Here is a 19271-nt window from a genome sequence, read left to right as displayed (position 1 = left end):
GAATAGGAATTTAGACCTCTTTATGTTCTGAATGAAGAATGTATAACAACATAACATTTTCACTTATTTTAAATTGCTAGATGGTTTTGGGTTTTGTGTGTGTGTTTGTAGAGGTGTTTTGTCTTTTAACATTTTCCACTTGAGGTTCCTGTATACTTCAGTGGGAGCAAGGTCAATTTGCATTTTATCATTAGTGTCTGCAGTCATAGAAAAGACACAGAAAATGGTACCATATTCCCAGTTTATTCCACTGACGTGGAATTTCCCCTATTAGTCTGAGGCTTAAGGCAGCAGGCCAGCCGGTTTGCTGTCAAGAAACATCACCCCACTGGGAGCAGGAGCACCAGTTACAGTTTCACTTACAGGTAGGGAACCATGTTGCTGGCTTCTGGACTTTTGTATAGGATTGGAAACCTATTGACACTCCTTCATGAAGGCTTCCCTCTTCCCAGGAGTTTCAGAAATGCCTTGCATAATATTTGAGTGCCTGGCTTCACATCTCATTTCTTTTTGTTCTGAGATGACACAATTTTTGTCTGAGTCCCTTCATTACTCAGATAACACATTGGTTTCCCACAAACCCAATAAAAGATGTTAAATTCCCTAAAGGCAGTTTTCTCTGTGTTCAGTAGATTTCACTGAAAACTACTTCAGTAGTTTACACTGTTAGCTCAGCTGCGCTCCCCTTACAGGTATTGAATGTGGTTCCTGAAGGCGATTACAAACTCAGTGTGCAGGACACCCACTCAGCGTGCCCACTGTGGCCATCTCCTGGCTGCTCACAACTGCGTGTCCTAGACTACTTCTCCTGCCCACCTGCACCTAGCTGCCTTCCATGAGCTCATCTCCAAGCAGCTGCTGGTATTCTACTGCTGGCCAGTATCCCGGGCCTGTTCCCCAACAGGGCAGGGCTTTCTGAGCTCTCTTTATACTTTCCATGGTATGAAGGGATGAGAAATACACAAAAATTTAAAAGCCACAGATAATTTCCAGTTCATACCTTTTTTTAAGATTATATTTACTTATTTGCCAGAGAGAATGAGAGACTGAGCAAGCAGGGGGAGCAGCAGGCAGAGGGAGAAGCAGGCTCCCCTCTGAGGGACTTGACCCCAGGACCCTGGGATCATGACCTGAGCCGAAGGCAGACACTTAACTGACTGAGCCACCCAGGGGTCCCATTTCCAGTTCATACTTTAGACAACAGTCAGAACGTTTGTTCTTTCTGACTGAACTCTTCTAACAAAAGTAATAACATAGAGTATAGCCAGTTTATTTGAGTGTGAACTTATTTTTCCACCCCTGCTGGAGTTTAAGCAGAAAAAAACTAAAAGAAACAAAAATATCCATGGTTCCTGAAAAATCAACAGTTGACTATAGAGCTGTTGGTTGATGATAGATGATAGATAGATAGATTATGTAAATATAGATTAATTACGCTGAGAGTCCAGAATCCTATCTCTTGGGCCAAGTCTGATATTGACCCTGATTAAATGTGTTCTTTGACCTCTTGAGAGTTCCAGTTATCTCATTTTTAAAATAAGGTGGTTGGGTGGGAGAAATTTCAAAGTCCCTTTAAGCTCTAAAATCCCATGACTGCGCTTTTCAACAAACAACTATTCTGCAGTGAGTTTTGGCTGAACTGCAGGGCCTTCTCTCTGGCAACTTTATCTGGCCATCTGCATAGGACAGGACATATGGGTGGTGTTAGTGGAGTTTTTCCAAATAACTCTATATGCCATGGTAGTGGATCATACTAATTATTCTTGCTATCCAATTAAAGGAACTTTTTTTCCCCTCCTAGATACTTTGTTCTTTGAATTTGTTACATATAAGGCAATCCATTTTCACACTGAGAACTTCTTGGTTGCTTTCTCAGACCTTGAGGCAGATTGTTTGTCCTTTTCTGTTTCTGTAACTTTTTGCTCCTATGTCCTGAATGACTTCCACACCTCCTCAGCCCTTGCCCTGTGAACTAATTGCTTTGCTTCTTTGTTCCTGGCTAGGTTATTGTAGTACAAAGCCAAACCATAGTGGGCTAGCTGTGAAGTAAAGTAATAAAGAAGAAAATAATATAATGTTAAATACGTGGGTTGAATTTTCAATTTTGTGTTTTTATTGAATTCCTACTTTTCCATGAAGTACTTCCTTCTAAACGTGGCCACATTTTTTTTTTTTCAGATCCTGGATGTGTGGGTCTGTGTTGATTTGCTTTATTAGTATGTTTTACATATATTTAACATGATGCATATTCATCCCACTAACATAGATTAGAAAGTCAAATGAATGCCACATATGAATGATAGATTTTAGCCATGCATATGCTTTCGTTCTGATTAAAAACAAAAAACAAACAAAAAGAACTTTTCGGGACTGTAGACTTATGAAGATTCCTAACAAAGTTTTAAGAACAAATGGCGAATATCTCTCTAATTTGTAACTATAATTTTATCCTAGAAATTTGTATACTCTGCTGTTTTCAAATTGTGAAAGAAAATTTCAGTGATTGTTGTTCCTTTCACATCATTTTGTGTTTTGGGATATGTTTAAACATGATTGCTATTGCTGTTAAGTGGCCTCCTGTTTGTAAGCATGTATTTGTTAAAACACATTTAGGAGGAAGTTTTCATTCCCTAGGAAAATCAGTTTTGAACCAGAATTTATAGACCATATTTTCCTTGGTTATCCTGGCTCACTTTGAAGCGTCAGTCCTCTTCTACTGTCCAGTGGAAAAATGACCAGCTATGGTGTGACAAGGCACAATGTTGATTAATATCCAGGAAAAAATATTAAACACCATCTAGTTTTCTAATGCTTTGCATAAATATGCTGGTGACTGCTGATTGTAAATTTGGCAGCAATTTTTTCTGGTAAATACAATTTCAAGCCAGAAACTATAATGTAAAGTAGAATCATTCAAAGGAAAAGGGGAATGAAATGCATTGCTATACCAGCCCTTGTCCTTCCTCCCCACCCCCCAATGGGTTTTGGCATGCTTTAAGAGAAATAAAAGATAAATTAATTCTCAAAAAATTTTGAGTGTTCTTCCTGAACAAGACGAGTCAGCTTTCCAAATCAAACAGAGAGAGGAGCTTTCTGCATTTTTAGTTAATCTTCTATATTTATAGAATTTGCACATTGCTTTCTTTTCTGGGTTTATAGCACAGTAATTTTTTTTCCTTTAAAGATGTCAGAGTTCCAAAGTCACCAAATCATGCACATGTGCATTTTTGTACATCAGTTATACCTCGATGGAGGCGTTAATTTTTTTAAATGTCTCAGAAATCTTTGTTGCATCCTAGAGGCAGTGCAATTCTAGAACGCTACTCAAAAAAGGTCTGTTTTCTACATGAAACTAATCACTAACCGCTAATTCAGAGAGATCGTCTGTACATGCACAACGCAGCAAGGCAGGCTTGTTTTTCCAAATCAACAAATATTGACAGAATGCTTCTTATGCTCCAGGCACTGCTGTTTTTTTCTACATGTCCTTTCTTGTGATTCTGCAAATTTAGCTAATCTAACATTAAGGTATAGAGACATTAAAATTATTTTTTTTGCAGTATTTATTTTCCAAAAACAAAATAAGAAAATCATATTTGAATGGTGAGAAGTAATGAGAATAAATGAAAGATCCTATTTTGTCTTCTTTTAAGTTTTGTGCCCAGGTCTTATTTGATAAATATTTACAATTAGGGCTGATACAAATCGACTGCCTAAGAAAATCTGTTGGGGGGGAGAAACCTTTAACAAATAAGAAAATAGCAGCTAAAACTCTGAAGAATCCATCTTTCCTGATATAAGCATAATCTAACACATTTAAATTGGCAGATTTTGAATAGAACCAAATAAAGGACTGTTCTGTTGGTTAGGCTTATGAGTAAACACAATTATATAAGCGATATTTGGAGGTGGAAATAATCCCAGGCACAAGGCTATTGACACAACTAATCTTTTTACAACACAAGTGTGAATAAACTCACTACTTTAAAAATGTGAGTGACCCAGACACCATTAATCTTTGAATTTTTTAATGTGAACTTATACATGCTGGAAGAAATATATATTGTAATTCACAATATGTGCATACATTTACATTATTGTGATCTCTATTGGAAATATAGAAATATAGGCATTTGTAAGCTTCATATGAGAATAAGTACACAATTAAATATACATCATTACTGCTATTTTTGAAAAACGATAATGACAAATCATGCAAATATATTTTAAAACTATATGTACATCCTGATTAGGAATCGAATAACTACACATTAAACAGTTTTAAATTACCAGAAATGTTATATATTGCATGACAATTAATGAACTTAAATAACTAATGTAGAATATTGACCTTTATAAAGTATAATTATAGACTATAGTTCTATGCAACAGCAAATTAACTTCCATAAACTTGAGAGACTTTATATTTTTTAAAGTGGAAGTTAGAATATTTCTCATTGTAGGAGTATTTTAATGAACCACTATTCCAAAATGTCTAAGTAAGCACTTTATTTAAATATGAAATATTTAAAAATTTAGTAACTCTGATGTATGAATTTATGCTGACTTATTATCTTTTCAGCATATATGTAATAATTATTAATACAATTAATATTGCTAATAATATTTATAATTAATAATAGTCTTCAACTGCTGAGAAACACTTGGAAACAAAAACCTTCTTTAATGTATAAAATCTATGGGAGTCTGAGGTGTTAAAATCTTCACCCAGTTTTGGTTACTGACACATCCCACGTTCTTTTCAGGCCATTGTAAACATAACACACTCAGAGATCCTAATGGTCAGTCCAGGCAGTGCGCATGCTCCAGGGGCAGTCAGTAGATGGTGGCCACAGGAACATTCCAGAAGATGGAAGCAAGCAGTTACTTTTCGAGTAATGGTAACAGCAGATGTCAACTTCTTATTCCCTTTGCATAAATAATTCATCTTAGGATCATAGGGATGGATTATATCCTATGACTTTTCATTTCCTAAAAATCACACTTTCATAGTGAGAAGAAAAAGATGTTACAAAACCAGAAATGGCCAGCAGCAGGCAAGTGAGAATAATTAGCTAACTAGTCAAAATCTAAGAGAAGAAAATTAAGTGGAAGTAGAGGAGAAAGTTAAGTCAAGACAGACTGACTACAGTTTCTTCTTTCTCCTTCCTTGTCTTCCTCCCTCCCTTCCTCCTTCCTTCCTTCCATTTTCATTTTTGAACAGAACAAATGGTTCTGAGAAAATTAGAAGTCCTTTTTTTTAAACAAGGAACTTCAGTGACATCATTTTAGCTTTCCCTCTTGTTTAAGCTAAAGGCAGTGGCAGATTAAGGCAGTCCTCCCAAAACTGCCAAACAATGTCCCTTACTCAAACTCAAGGGGTCTCCTAGTTTCTCTGGGCAAACCTCGCCTGGCAGGTTGTCCAAAGGCTTGCAGTGGGGTCAGGCCAGGAGTGAACATCGTGGGTCACAGCCCACCACTGCCAACCACACACACACACATACATGCACACACTCACACATACTTAAAAAAAGACTGAAAACTTAAACTGAACTTGGAGGTAGCAGCTACTGAGAAACGTTGGAATGGGGTGAGTCGGGGCAGTCCCTCTGGAAATCACGTTCCCCATGGTAGGTGTAAGGAACTGGGGGTGGGGAGCAGCTGCAGGGATTCCAGGCTTTCTGAATGTTTAGATTCTATTTTGTCTTAGCCCCGTTTTCACCCACCTTGTATCAGCCTGTCTCATCAATCACAGTTTAAATATTTATTTTCCCTACATCTCTTTCATCTTTTCTGTAAATTGAGGTTTTCAGCAGAATTCAATGTAAAAAGAATGCTGACAGCAGCATTCTAATTTTTTAAAATTTCTCTGATTAACACATTCCTCTTTTGTGGCTGACCTACTCATCATAGGAAGATTGTAAACTGGTACTTTGCTTTCAACAGCTCTTAAGATCATTCGTGGCCTATGTAACAGGAGAATTGTGTTTGGGAGAATTTGGGCTTCCTGGCCACAAGGCGTCTTCTCCCCCAGTCTTGAAGTGAGTAATCAGTCTACACTGGCAGATCTTTAGGCCTGGAGGTCTTACCTTGTTGTCTTAGTCATATTGCCTCTTTTTGCCTCCATCACAAAGTGTTCAGAATAACCAGCTTATTTTTTCAAGAAAGAGAAATCAGGAACCTGGTTTATTTTGTCTTATGCTTTGGATAAACTAACCCAAATCAGGTGAGCTGTCAGTTGTTTACAGTTGAATGTCAGTTGTAGAAAACAGATACATAGATCCAATAATTCTATTATCCAAAGTTGTACATATACCCCAATTTTCTAAGTTAAGTTTCAAGAGCAAGCAAAGATGAGAAGATAGTTCACACTTACGCTTTCATTTTTGAGTTTTTTGTGTGTGTGTGCACCCATTTGGTAACCTTGTCCCTCTTCAGCTTGCACTGCACATAATGTCCCACCCTCTGTTAAATAAATTTTCTAGCCCAGACTTTACATTTCTATTAGGAATAGTTTTGAAATTTTAGGAATTAATTTCTTTCAGGCAATACCTAAATTCAATTATGAATTATGTCTATGAACAAGTTGTAAAATATACTCTGGAGTCACCCATCTCTACTGAAAGGAAATGGCAGCTCTTTGCTATATGCAGGAAAGGTAAGTCACAAGAAGTAGGTTTTGTTCTTGCTTATTCTATGAAGTACATTTCTTTTTAAAAAAAAATACTTTAATTTTGCTCTTTGACACCTAGGGGAGAAATCATCAGCCATGCTAAAATTATTTAACTCTAGCAAAGTGAAAATGATAGAGGGAAATCTTAGAAATGTATCATTTTTATTTTTTGAAACTTTCTGTACAAATAATAAAACATGTCTTTCCCCATATCTGTTCAGATTTAACTACAAAAGGCAAGCCTGCAAATGAACTATTTCCCAGATGGCATTTATTTTCTTAAGGTATAATTTAACATAACAAGACAGACACAATAAGAGGCCCACTACTACGAGAAAAATGTTATGGTTGTGAAAATGTGATTTGCTTTTACCATTTTATTTTAGAAAGTCAAATGGGAAGAAAAACTACTAAACAAAATATATTTGAATTTCCCACGTTAATGTCTGCTATCCTGCTTTCTAAACCATTCAGTAGAGTGAAAGAGCTGCAATAGTCCTATTCTGCATGGGATTAAATATTTAAGCACAGCCATCTAAGGTTAAGTATCTTCTTTATTTAAACTGCCATATTTTTCCTATTTTTCATACTTGATTCTATTAGTATGTCTGTATTTTTAATAAACATAAACTTATTTACCTTTAATATCTTTTCTTATTGAATTTAATGTACTTTTTTAACAAGTGAGCCTCAGAGAATTATTACGAACCTTAATTATATATGTTGAAAAATACTTTTACAGCTTATGAAGAGCTATATAAATGCAAAATGACCATTATTAATTGCACAGCATATCTTATACAATGAGTTTCAAATATATTAATCAGTATCACATGGAAAACCATAATTATGTTACTCAGCTCACATATATAAATTCAAAATAAGAACTTCAACTAAGCAATATTTGCATAGTCCAAGCAGATTTGTTTCCTCTTTACTACCTTTACTTTTTTTTTAAATTATGTTATATTAATCACCATACAATACATACTACCTTTACTTTTAAGACAAAATGTGTAAGGAAAAGAAATCCTATTGATGAAGTATAGTAAGGCATTAATAAGTTTGTTCAACTGAGAAGTCAGATACCTGTATGTACTTATTCTTTATGCGAAGACATGACTTAAGTGTGATTGTCATTGATTTTTTGACAATTTTAGTGCTATTTCCAATTTATAAAAAGTGACTCGGAATAGCGATTTAATACCATTAATTGCTTGATTAAAATGAACAGATGTCATTTTTTATTTCCCAAATCAGTTGCTCACACTAAATAGGACAAATGGCTTTTAAGATTTTACTTTCAGCTCACAGCCTTGACAATCTTTGCTCTACAGAAATGTCTTACCATTTTCCCATTTTGAGGTTAATTGATGCACAATTAGGGTGCCCATCCGTTATACCAATGGCAGAAATGCTATAAACCAAGGGAAGTTAGCTATCAAGATTAAGAAAATAGCCTAGACTTAGTCCTATTTTAAAGATACAAAACTGGAAATGTATTTGTTCCTCAATTGGCACACTTTCAGAGTTGAATTAAAGTAATTGCCTTTAGTAAATAACTCTATTTAACGTGTGTGTGTATTTCAACCATCCTAAATCTTTCTTTTAATGTATCTCACTCAAAATGCATCAGATGCTAAAAATTCACCCCTCTATATACTCTTAGTTCAGAAATGAAAGCTGCCCACAACCACGGTGAAATCAAAAGTCAATTTTAAGGTGTAAATTCTATAAGCCATGTGTATAAATTTAATTTTTGCCAAAATTGTGTTTTTATACAAATTCACTGAAGTACAGTCCTCTTTGAATGTTAGGCAATACGAAATTTACAGCAGTGGTAGCTTATTAGAACAACATGGTATAACATCTTGATAAAATTAAAAATTTCACCGTTAGCCTTCATATTCCTAAAGAAAAATGCTCATGCAGCACATGCGGGCTGTAATCGGTATGAAACTGCAGTGCTCCAGGATGGTGAAGCAAGGTTTTTTTTTTTGTTTTTTTTTTTTAATGTATTAATCTGACAGAAAATTTGAGCCAATGCATTTTATGAAGATTTAGGCATGGGCAGTCAGTTGTTGAATTTTACCAAGTGATTTTTAATGTTACCTCCTATTTAGCTTTTATTTTCCCCAGTAATTGAGCACATTACCATGTTTTCTCCTTTTCAAGGAGAGTAAACTTGTCTTTTCAGTTGCATGAAAAAACAGGCATTTCTGATCGCTTCCATTTAGTTACAATTTATAAAGGCAGTACTGCAAATTCAACCCCGGGCTACAGTCTTCTTTTGTTGTAGGTCTGCGTGCTGATGGGGACTGGCTTTTCTTCTCATTGTCCTAGTTTGAAATTGAAACGCTGCACTGCTGAGAAAATGCCATGAAAATATAACCCACTGCATTCCAGGAAAATAAATAAGCAAGGCCACCCAAATTTTCAATTAGTGCTCGTGCTGAATGCAGGAAATGGCAAGAGATCCGTCCAAGGCGCCCTAGGCCGGGTCGTGGACACGGAGCAGTGACAGGAAGACTGGAAAGGGGAAGGCAGGCCCAGTGTGAAAATGGCTCGTCTCCAAGGAAAACTGCCTGCTAATAGGCCAGTACCGACTTCCTAAAGCAGACCAGTGGGTATTACATCCTGACCAAGGGTACTACTCAGCTTCAATATTTGGAACTTTAATGGTGAAGTAACAGTTGAAAGTTCTAGTGGCATTACATATTTTATGTCATAGGCTTATTAAACAATCTCAGTATCCCCCAGAAACAGAGTTTTAACCACCGGAAGCAGCAATATTTTGGACAGTTGGTGAAAATTATAAAATGCTTTTTGATTTAAAGGGTTAGCCATAAGGACGGATTATTTCCCACTTGGTGGCATTGCTTGCTAACATACCAGAGCCAGTGGGGGTCTGTGAGGGGGCGGGGACAACTGGTTAAGAGGCAAAGATGTCTTTTCTCTCCTGAATCAGCGAGACATATAAGAATACAGATTTCTAAGAGAGGTAAAAAGTTATGGTTTAGAAGCCCCTTTCCTTGAATGTGTTTTTCTGAAATTCTCAAGTCACTCGTTTGAAGGTAATACTTGAAAGCCTGAAAAGGAATGATAGAAAACAATGGATTCTTCAGGGATCATGTACATGCAGACTCCTGCTTTGTCATTCTCTTACTTGCTTTCTGTTTCACTTCTCAGATCTTCACTACAGCATTTGGAGTTTTACAGCTCATCATGTTGAAGTTAGTTAAGGAAAAAAGAAAAAAGGGGTTACTTTTTCAGCAGCGTGGTGTTGGTTGAGCTTACAAAACAGCCCCTATCATTTTGGATGGATTTTATCTGTGTTGTGGATCTGATTGTAAATTTCAAGCTACACTAAACTCTTTGATCACCTGCACACCGCATTGGTAAAAAGTAAATCTACACATTTGATTTATTCTTACAACCAAGAAGTGAAATAATTGAGGAGCTACTATGGACTACAATTATTAAAAGAAGGAATAAAACACAAGTGATCTCACCAAACTACAATTATGTGGGCAGGAAGAATGATATGGGTAAGTAGAAGACAAATATCCATCACTCCAGCTGAAGATTAAATGTGAAATTCAAATTATGCTTTGTAGTTATTTAAATAAAAACGCTGTGTGTTTGTGCTTAATTTAGGATAGCTTTTTAAAAAATGATTATTCATTACCTCACAAAAACAGAGTAAATAGGAACAAAAAAAGCACTATTTTTCTTCTTAGCTGATTCCCTTGACTTGAGAGACTTTTCTTGGCAAATCAACTATTTTGTTAGTTTTGAAAGGCTATCATTTCCTTTTCACAGTAAAATCAGGAATTTCATTTTTATACAATACTGCAGCATTTCCTATAATTGAATTCTAACAGTTTGGGAGTGTGCTCTTTACCTAGTTTTCCTATAGAAAAAATAAGGAACAGGAAAAAACCCAAACTTCTTTCTTTTTGCAATAGTTTAAAAGTATATTTGTCTTTAGATTTAGTAAGGTAAGCAATTTTCAGCCATAGGGAAATGCAGAACTGTGTCCTGTCATAATATATGCTTTCGGTCACAGAGCTGTTCTGGAAGGAACTACCCCAGAACTGGAGCATTCCCAGCCTTGGTTTCCTGGCTTGCCTTCCTCCCTGCTCTCATGTGCTTTGTTTTTCATTTCTTCTCTTTTTTTCTCTCCCTTCACCACTGCCTGAGGCTCTCAGTGCTCTTCACATTCTGTCATTGGAACCTGCCTCCAGAAAATTATCTAGTGAATTTACACAAATGTGTAAGTTATTCAAAGGGTTTACCTTATTTATTTAACAAATGTTTCCAAGCACCACACTCGGTGAGGTCTCTGAAAAATATAGAAATGATACTGGCAATTGTCCTTTGGTTAAGACAACCAAACAAATAACCATAATGCAAGGCTTTTGGCTTAATGGCAGATTTGGAAGGGACCTTGATACCATGTTGATCAAACCTCTGATTTTATAGATGAGGAAGTTAAAGCCTAAAGTCAGACAATTGATGTAGTCACTTTTCCACTAAAACTCAATAGAAACCTGCTGGTCTAGTGTTCTTTCTGGATTGCTTCAATATCCAAATCTTTCTCTTATGTTGTGGTGGATGAAATTGTTGTTTAAAATATTCACTGCTCCTCCTACAAATTTCTCCCTCTGAGGGAATTATATGCTCTCAACCCATTAATGTCAGTCTTGGCCACGGATTTGTTTTGACAATGCAACAGAAGCAAACGTGACCTGTGCCCTGTCCAAGAGGAAGAAAAATCATCACATGGTCTGTCATCTTTTTTCCCTTCTTTTGGGACATCTGCTTTGTTCTGAATAAAGGCTAATTCTTTAGCCTATGTCCTGGGAGAGAGAATGGATGGAGCAGAGCCACAGCCAAGAAAGATGTAATAGGAGCAAGAGAGAAATCTCTGTTGTCAGACTGAGATTTCAGAGATGTTTGTTATTGCAGCAAAACGCAGCCGCAGCCAACTGATACATTCTGTTGCTGTCAAAACAGAGATTGCTTGGCCGGTGGTTACCCATTCCATTCTGTATAGTTTAACCTTGATCAAGATCATTATATATGTCACAATGCTAGTTTTTTGTACTACGATCAAAAAGTGGGTTCATGGAGGGCAGACGCCCAGTGCTCTGCTCCAAGATTCCACAGATGGGTCTCATCTCTTTAGAAGCCAGCCCTACATGAGAAGGGCACACCCAGAAAATTATGGATCCCACTGTTTAGGTTGGTAACTGGGTGCATATACACCTTGAGGTACATTTATTTGACTGAATTTCAGAAACATCAGTTTAGCTGCCAAGAGAGGGAGAAATTCTCTAGGAAAAGGGAGGAAGGTGAACTTTTTTCTCTTTAGTAACTCCAGATGACCTTGACCTGAGTCATGTGTTCTTGAAGGAAAAATCAGAAAAAATTGCCATGACATAGGTTAAAAAGGTTGATGTATTTTGAAGATTGTAGGAAAGCAAGCACAGAGCATATTCAGATGAGGGGCTCAATAAAATCTTCTTGGAGAAGATAGCTTTTCAGGTAGATTTTGAAGAACATTCAGAGATAGCAGGACATGGCCATTTGCCCCACAGGTTTATCATGATCAGAAACACTATGGTAGAAAGGCCTGAATGTTTCAGAAAGTGTCTTGCTTCTTCCAGAACAAATCTTTAACTCAAAGAATATTTAGTAGGTTTGAACAAGAGGTTTTTTTTGTTTGTTTTGTCTTTGGCTTAAATGGGAAAGGAGGTTCTGAAATTTGATCTCTTACAGCATTTTGCTGATATTTTGGCACTAAATCATGTATTAATTTTATTTCTTTGCTTTCATTTCTGTGTTCTCTACCCTAAACATTGAGCTACTTAAGGGCATCGGTAGTGTTTTTCTGAGCTGTTAACCTGAATTCTTGCACAGTTCTTGATACAAAGGAGCATGTAACAAATATTTATTGAAGAATAAATAAATAAATATTGTTGGCCTCCCCCATTCTTACTTATATGTGGAATATATGCACACTTTATGAAATGAAGTAACTATATGCCTGTTTTTAACATATAGAAAAAAAAGCAGAATCATTGTCATGATTTGCCCAATGTTTATAGTGACTTTTCCTGAACAGTGAGTCAAATATCTTCTTTTCTTGAAGATTATCATTCACAGCTATGCCACATATCTTCCTATTATATGTAAACAAGTGTGCCTTTATAAATACACTTGTGACTAAAATTTTTAAAACTTAGAAAAACACCACAATGTCTAGTTGTTCTTTGAAATTGATTTATAGACCACAGCTTTATTTCTGTGACTATCATTTTAAAATGATAGTCACAACAATCTAAATTTCTCCTCCCACTTCAGTTCATGCATGCTAGGGTCTTAGTACATTTCTAAGTTATAGAGCTATGATCCTTAGAAGCCTGGAAAGCTATCTGTTGGAAGGATGTGCTCTTTGAAGACATCTCTCTGCGGGCCAATATACAGGTGGTAGGAATTACCAGAGTCATAGTAACAAGAAAAAACCACAACAGTTAGGACACCAAGACTAGGATGTCTAGTGTAATATAGATTTTTAAGAGGTAACAAACTTATTAGCATAAAAATGGCCAGAATTATTAGTAAAACAAAATAAATAGACACTATAGAAATAAGTGTCTATTGTTGCTCTCATCATTGGAGTCAGTGTGGATAAACATAAATAGATGGAAAGTGGGCTTTGGAATCCAAAAGACTCATGCTTATATCCTGGTTTTTCCCTGTTTTGCCTTGGGCAAATGGACCACTCTAACCTTCAGTTTTCTAATGTGCCTAATGGAGATAATGTAACCCCCAATATGACTGTATTTGGACTTAGAATCTTTAAGGAGGGAATGTAAATTAAATGAAGTCATAAGGGCAGAGTCCTAATTTCCAGCATTGTAGTACCTGGCACAAAGCAGATGTTCCTTAATTATTTGTTTCCTTCTCTTTTTCCATCATAAGTATTTATCATATACTATAATGTGATAAATTATTACTATTTTTAGTAAATACAAAATATTTATCAAGGTCTTTCTGTATGCAAAGCAATTGTCTCAGTACTATTGTACACTGGTACAGTGCTCATTGAGGGTTTTCCTTTTCCTTTCCCTGCCCTTAAACCTCCTCCCTGCCACGATCCTTCAGCTGAAATACAAACCCAAACCATAGTCTATTTAGAGGTTGTGGGCACATGGCCATCTTCAACGTAGCAGTCTACTCTGAATTTAAATTTGTCACCATTTTCCTTAGAGGGAATGAGAGAGAAAATGAATTTAATTTAGTATAAAAAATAAACATTTCTGGGCACTGGAAATGTCTGTGGTGTTTTAAGAGCTGTTATCATTAATCAGTCAAGCATGTTTACCCATACCTGTGATTGCTTATGAAACTGAACCGCATGCACTGAGCCCTTCAATGAGAGATGGTCACCACAATCTGAGGCAAAGGGTGTATGTTCCCAGTAATTATTGTATGCCTTGACTGGCTTATGAACATAGCTTCTTTCATAATATGCTTTTTATGGGTAAAAGGTGACATAAAACAGTAGTTCAAAGTATTGTAAAGCACTATTTGTACTATTGTTACCTTGTGATTCAATTTTTGGCCAAAGCATTTTCTTGTGCTTGTGCTTTTTAATAGTTTATCCTATTATAATTTTGAGAGGCAACATCTTCTGCATGAAATCTCTTTATTCTAGTTGTAAAATGGTCATGGTAATTATTATCATTAGCTAATTCTTATCACACAAAAGGGATTGGCATTTGACTGGGAAGAGAAAGTTACTCAGGAGTCAACAAGACATGGCAAACTTACAGCATCCGTAGTCTAACATCAGAATGGGTGGGAGTCTGGAGTGAGAGAAGAGCTAGTGAACATGTCCCTCAAGTGTGCTCCTTCAATGTACAAAAGAAACCTTCCTGGGGTGCCTGGGTGGCTCAGTCGTTGGGCGTCTGCCTTCGGCTCAGGTCATGATCCCAGAATTCTGGGATCGAGCCCCACATCGGGCTCCCTGCGCAGCGGGAAGCCTGCTTTTCCCTCTCCCACTCCCCCTGCTTGTGTTCCCTCTCTCGCTGTGTCTCTCTCTGTCAAATAAATAAAAAAATCTTTAAAAAAAAAAAAAAGGAAACCTTCCTAAGCTAAGGCAAAAGGAAGCCCAACACAGAAAGTATGAAACCTTAAAAATAAGCAGGTTTTCTGTTTAGAACAGAATTTGGCCTAAGTCAGTAAGTAGTATTATAATTGTTATTTGTGAATTAAGCAACTAGGTGAATTTGGTGTCATTTACTGTGACGGAGAAGACGAGAGGAGGAGCAGGTTTTGGGGAAAATATCAGGAATTCTATTTTGGAAGTGTTAAGTTTAAGATGTTCATTAGATTTTTAAGCAGAGGTGTTGAGTTAGACAAAAGAATCTGGAGTTGCAGGGAAGAGGCCAGAACCTGAGAAATAGATTTGGTCTTTAAAGCAAGGGTCCTGAATGAGATCATGAATGTGGAGGGGTTGGGGAAAGGAGGAAGAGCCAGAAGGAGGAGTAAAAAGAAGAAACCAGTGGTGTTGGAGGGAAATAATAATGCATTTTCTATGGGAACTGGTGCTTCAAGAAAAAAAGTGTGCTCTGCTGTGTTAGTTTGCACTGAGAATTCAAGTACAGTGGGTTTCGAGGCTTGACACTAAACGTGGTAAGTGCAGATAACTGGTGACTTGGACAGGAAGGGCTTCAATGTCAGGTCAGAATCCCACGTGGAGTGAACCATGGAAAACAGGGAAGTGAGGAAGTACAGACAACTCAGTAAAAGACAGCATCCAAGCACAGGCTCCAGACCCTTCCTATCCATACTGTCTGGGTCTGTGCAAGCTTGAGTTCTTCCAGATTGGCACCTCTGTGAGGCCCATGGTATTTTCAGTTCATTCCCAATTCTTCAAGAAGGATCCAGGAGCAGCAGGGATGCTTCTGTTGCTTAAAAAGAGTGAAGCCAACTGACATACTCAACTAAATGATGCACAAATTGGCACGAAAAGATTTGTGGGTATAATTTGGAAGTCAAGGGATTTGGAAATTATGGGATACAGTGTCCTAAAACCAACCTAGATCCTAAACCCTAAAACCAATATGGATTATGCTCTTCAAGTAAACAGAAAATTTCCTGTCCTCTAAAATGATTGTAATGAGCTTAATACATAAAATAAATAAGACGTCTATAATAGCAATGAAGAAGAATTAGACAAATCATGTAATTATGGAAGCTGCTTCTTAACCTAAACCAGTCTTCTTTCCTGTTGTGGACTGAATTGTGTCCCCCACAAATTTATATATTTGAAGCCCTAACCCCCAATATGACTGTATTTGGACATAAAGCCTTTAGGAAGTAATTCAAATTAAATGAGGTCATAAGGGCAGAGTCCTAATCCAGTAAGAACAATGTCCTTAAAAAAGAGAGAGAAACACACACACACACAGTAAGAGGACAGAGAAGATGGTCATCTGCAAGTCAAGGAGAAACCAGCCCTGCCAATACCTTTGTCTTGGAATGCCAGCTTCCAGAACTCTGAAAAATAAACATCTGTTGTTTAAGAAGCCTGGTCTGTGGGGCGCCTGGGTGGCTCAAATGGTTAAGCATCTGCCTTCGGCTCAGGTCATGATCCCAGGGTCCTGGGATCGAGTCCCACATCGGGCTCCCTGCTCCTTGGGAGCCTGCTTCTCTCTCTCTCTCTCTCTCTCTGTCTCTTATGAATAAATAAATGAAATCTTAAAAAAAAAAAAAAAAGAAGCCTGGTCTGTGGTATTTTGTTATGGCAGCACCGGCAGACTAAGACACTCCCATCTTCATTTATCAAGCCAACTAATTCTAGTGTTACAATATCTCTTAAATGTATTCAGTCTTCACCAAGCCCACTGCTGGGGCCTTAGTTCAGGTGCTTATTATCTCTTTCCTGGACAGTTAAAATAGTCTTTGTATTGGTCTTGTGTCTGTTCTAATCAACTCATCCTTCGTATTCTGTCCTATTCATTAGCCTCGGGGATCAGAACCAGGAATATAGAATTAGAGTCAGAGTTTCCCTTTAAGGCACTGCTGGTCTTAGGGACCTGGAGGAAAGCTGAAGAGGATACTCACTGGGGCACAGGCTCTGAAACACCACAAGTATAGCAAGGAGGAAGAAACAAGTCATATACCCAGAGACATGTTGGGGAAGGGGCAATTCACAGCAGTCATGGCATATGGGTTGGGCATGTTGCCAGACACAGGCCAAGGAATTTATTCATTTGTTGACTTGTTCAATAAGTGGGCTATGTAATGAGCACTTGACGCCCAGAATCCAGTGGTGAAAAAGAAAGAAGAGATCCCTGACTTTGTTGAGCTTACATTCTGGTGCATGGAGACACAACACATACATAAATCAATGAGATGGTTTAAAATAAGGAAAGGTGGTATGAAGATTATGAAAAAGGGTAGTGAGATGGTGGAGGGGGCTACTTTTTACAGAATGGTCAGAGAAGTAGACAGAGGAAGTGACAGTGCACTTGGGATATGAAAGATGAGAAGGAGCTACCAATGAATAGAGAATTGCATGCCAAGCATAGGAAACAGCTACTGAAAAAGTAGATAAGATGGATGAAACATAAGGGCAGGAGTAGAGGAAAAGTAGATGTAGACGTTTGGCAAGAGCTACGTGATGTAGTGTCTTGCTGGCCGTGGGCAGGGGGGAGGGGAGGGAGGTGGAGGGAGTTGTATTTTCTTCTAATTTGAGTGGGCAGCCACTGGAGGGTTGGAAACTGGGAGATAAGAGTCTATCTATATTTTTAGAAGGTTATTCTGGCTTCTGTGGAGATGAACTGTGGAAGGTAACCCAAGGGGAGGCAGGTTTACTGGGTGTTGCAGGGGTGTGGGTTGGAGGTGATGGTGACATGTACCAGGGTGCTGGCAGTAGAAGAGTGGGGAGATGGAAGTTTCAGAATTTATTCTGGTGGTAAAGTGGCCAGGATTTGGGGCACCTGGATGGCTCAGTCAATTAAACATCTGCCTTCAGCTCAGGTCATGATCTTAGGGTCCTGGGACTGAGCCCTGATTGGGCTCCCTGCTCAGCAGGGAGTCTGCTTCTCCCTCTACCCATTCCCCCCACCCCGCTCATGCATGCCCTCTGTCTCTCTCTCAAATAATAAAAGCTTTTAAAAAAAAGTGGCCAGGATTTGCTATTGGATGGGATAGGCCTGTGAAGAAAAGAGAGAAGAAGCTGAATCTGACTTCTAGGATTTTGTGGATGGCAGTGCAATGAACTGAGAAGTATAAGCAGGATTGGGGAAATAGATCTAAAGCTATGGTTTGGCTTTAAGGGTGAGGTACTTTATTAGATATTAAAGAAAGGGAGGCTGGTCAAATATGTCAAATATCACTTGGGAAGTAAGAAAAGAACCCAGGAGGGATCTCTGGATTTGGCTAGAGGAAAATAGTTGGTGCTTTTGATAAAGGTCAGTTTAGCTGAGTCATGGGGATGGAAATTGCTTTAAACCAGAGTGCGTTAAATAAAGAGAGAATGTGAGGTGAGAATGTGAAAGTTTAGCTGGGAAGGAGAATAGAGAAATGGTGGTAGGGTAGCTGGAGGACATGTGGGGTAAAGAGAGATGCTATTTATGATGAACCAGAATAAAGCTGGTGTGCAGGATGTTGGGAAAGGTGTGTTCAGAGGGATGGGACTATCTGAAGGGGCTAGGTTCCCAAGTACAATGACAAGGGACTTGGAGCATAAATAATAATGCTGAGGGAGGAGGAGCAAGATGGCAGAGGAGTAGGAGACCTAAATTTCGTCTGGTCCCAGGAATTCAGCTAGATAGTGATCAAAAACATTCTGAACACCTACAAACTCAACAGGATATCGAAGAAAAGAATAGCAGCAACTCTTCAAACAGAAAAGCGACCACGTTCTGGAAGGTACGACATACGGAGAATTGAATCTGAGGCAATACTCGGGAAGATAGATGGCAGGGGAGGGAGCTTCCATCAGCCAGTACCTGGAAGTGATAGAGCAGCGGAGCACAAAATCGGAACTTTTAGAAGTTGGCTCCGCTGAGGGAGGTCACTCCAGTGGCTAAGCGGGGATGGAACCCTCGCTGGGACAGTGTGGTCTCAGGACCCTCCGGGTTACAGAAAGACCGGGGGTGCCTGAGTGCAGCCGAGCTCCCAGGATTTGGAGTGGGGAAGCTGGCTGCAGAGATGGAGCCGAGGAGTGGGCTCTCAGCTCAGGGTTGCCATAAACTGCGATCTGCAGCACAGTTGGGCCACCGCTCTTTGAGCCGGGACCCAACAAGCGGCAGATCTGGGGAGACTCCCCTTCCACCCCCAGGAGGAGTGGTGCGGGAGTGCACCGCAGGGATCTGCTGGGTTTGGAGACTCCAAACGGGGTCGTGTGTCAGAGATAGAAACACTCAGTTACAGGCCAGGTGAGCAGGGAGTGCGGCCAGACACCGGGGAAACGGGAGTGACTGACTGCTTTTCTCTGGGGGCACACTGAGGAGTGGGGCCCCCCAAGTTCTCAGCTCCTCCAGAGCAGAGATTGGGAGGCCGCCATTTTCACTCT

This window comes from Leptonychotes weddellii, chromosome 8 (assembly GCF_054177405.1).
Source record: "Leptonychotes weddellii isolate Sample4059 chromosome 8, ASM5417740v2, whole genome shotgun sequence".
In the NCBI taxonomy this organism is placed as follows: domain Eukaryota; kingdom Metazoa; phylum Chordata; class Mammalia; order Carnivora; family Phocidae; genus Leptonychotes; species Leptonychotes weddellii.
Note: the sequence above shows the minus strand (reverse complement) of the source record.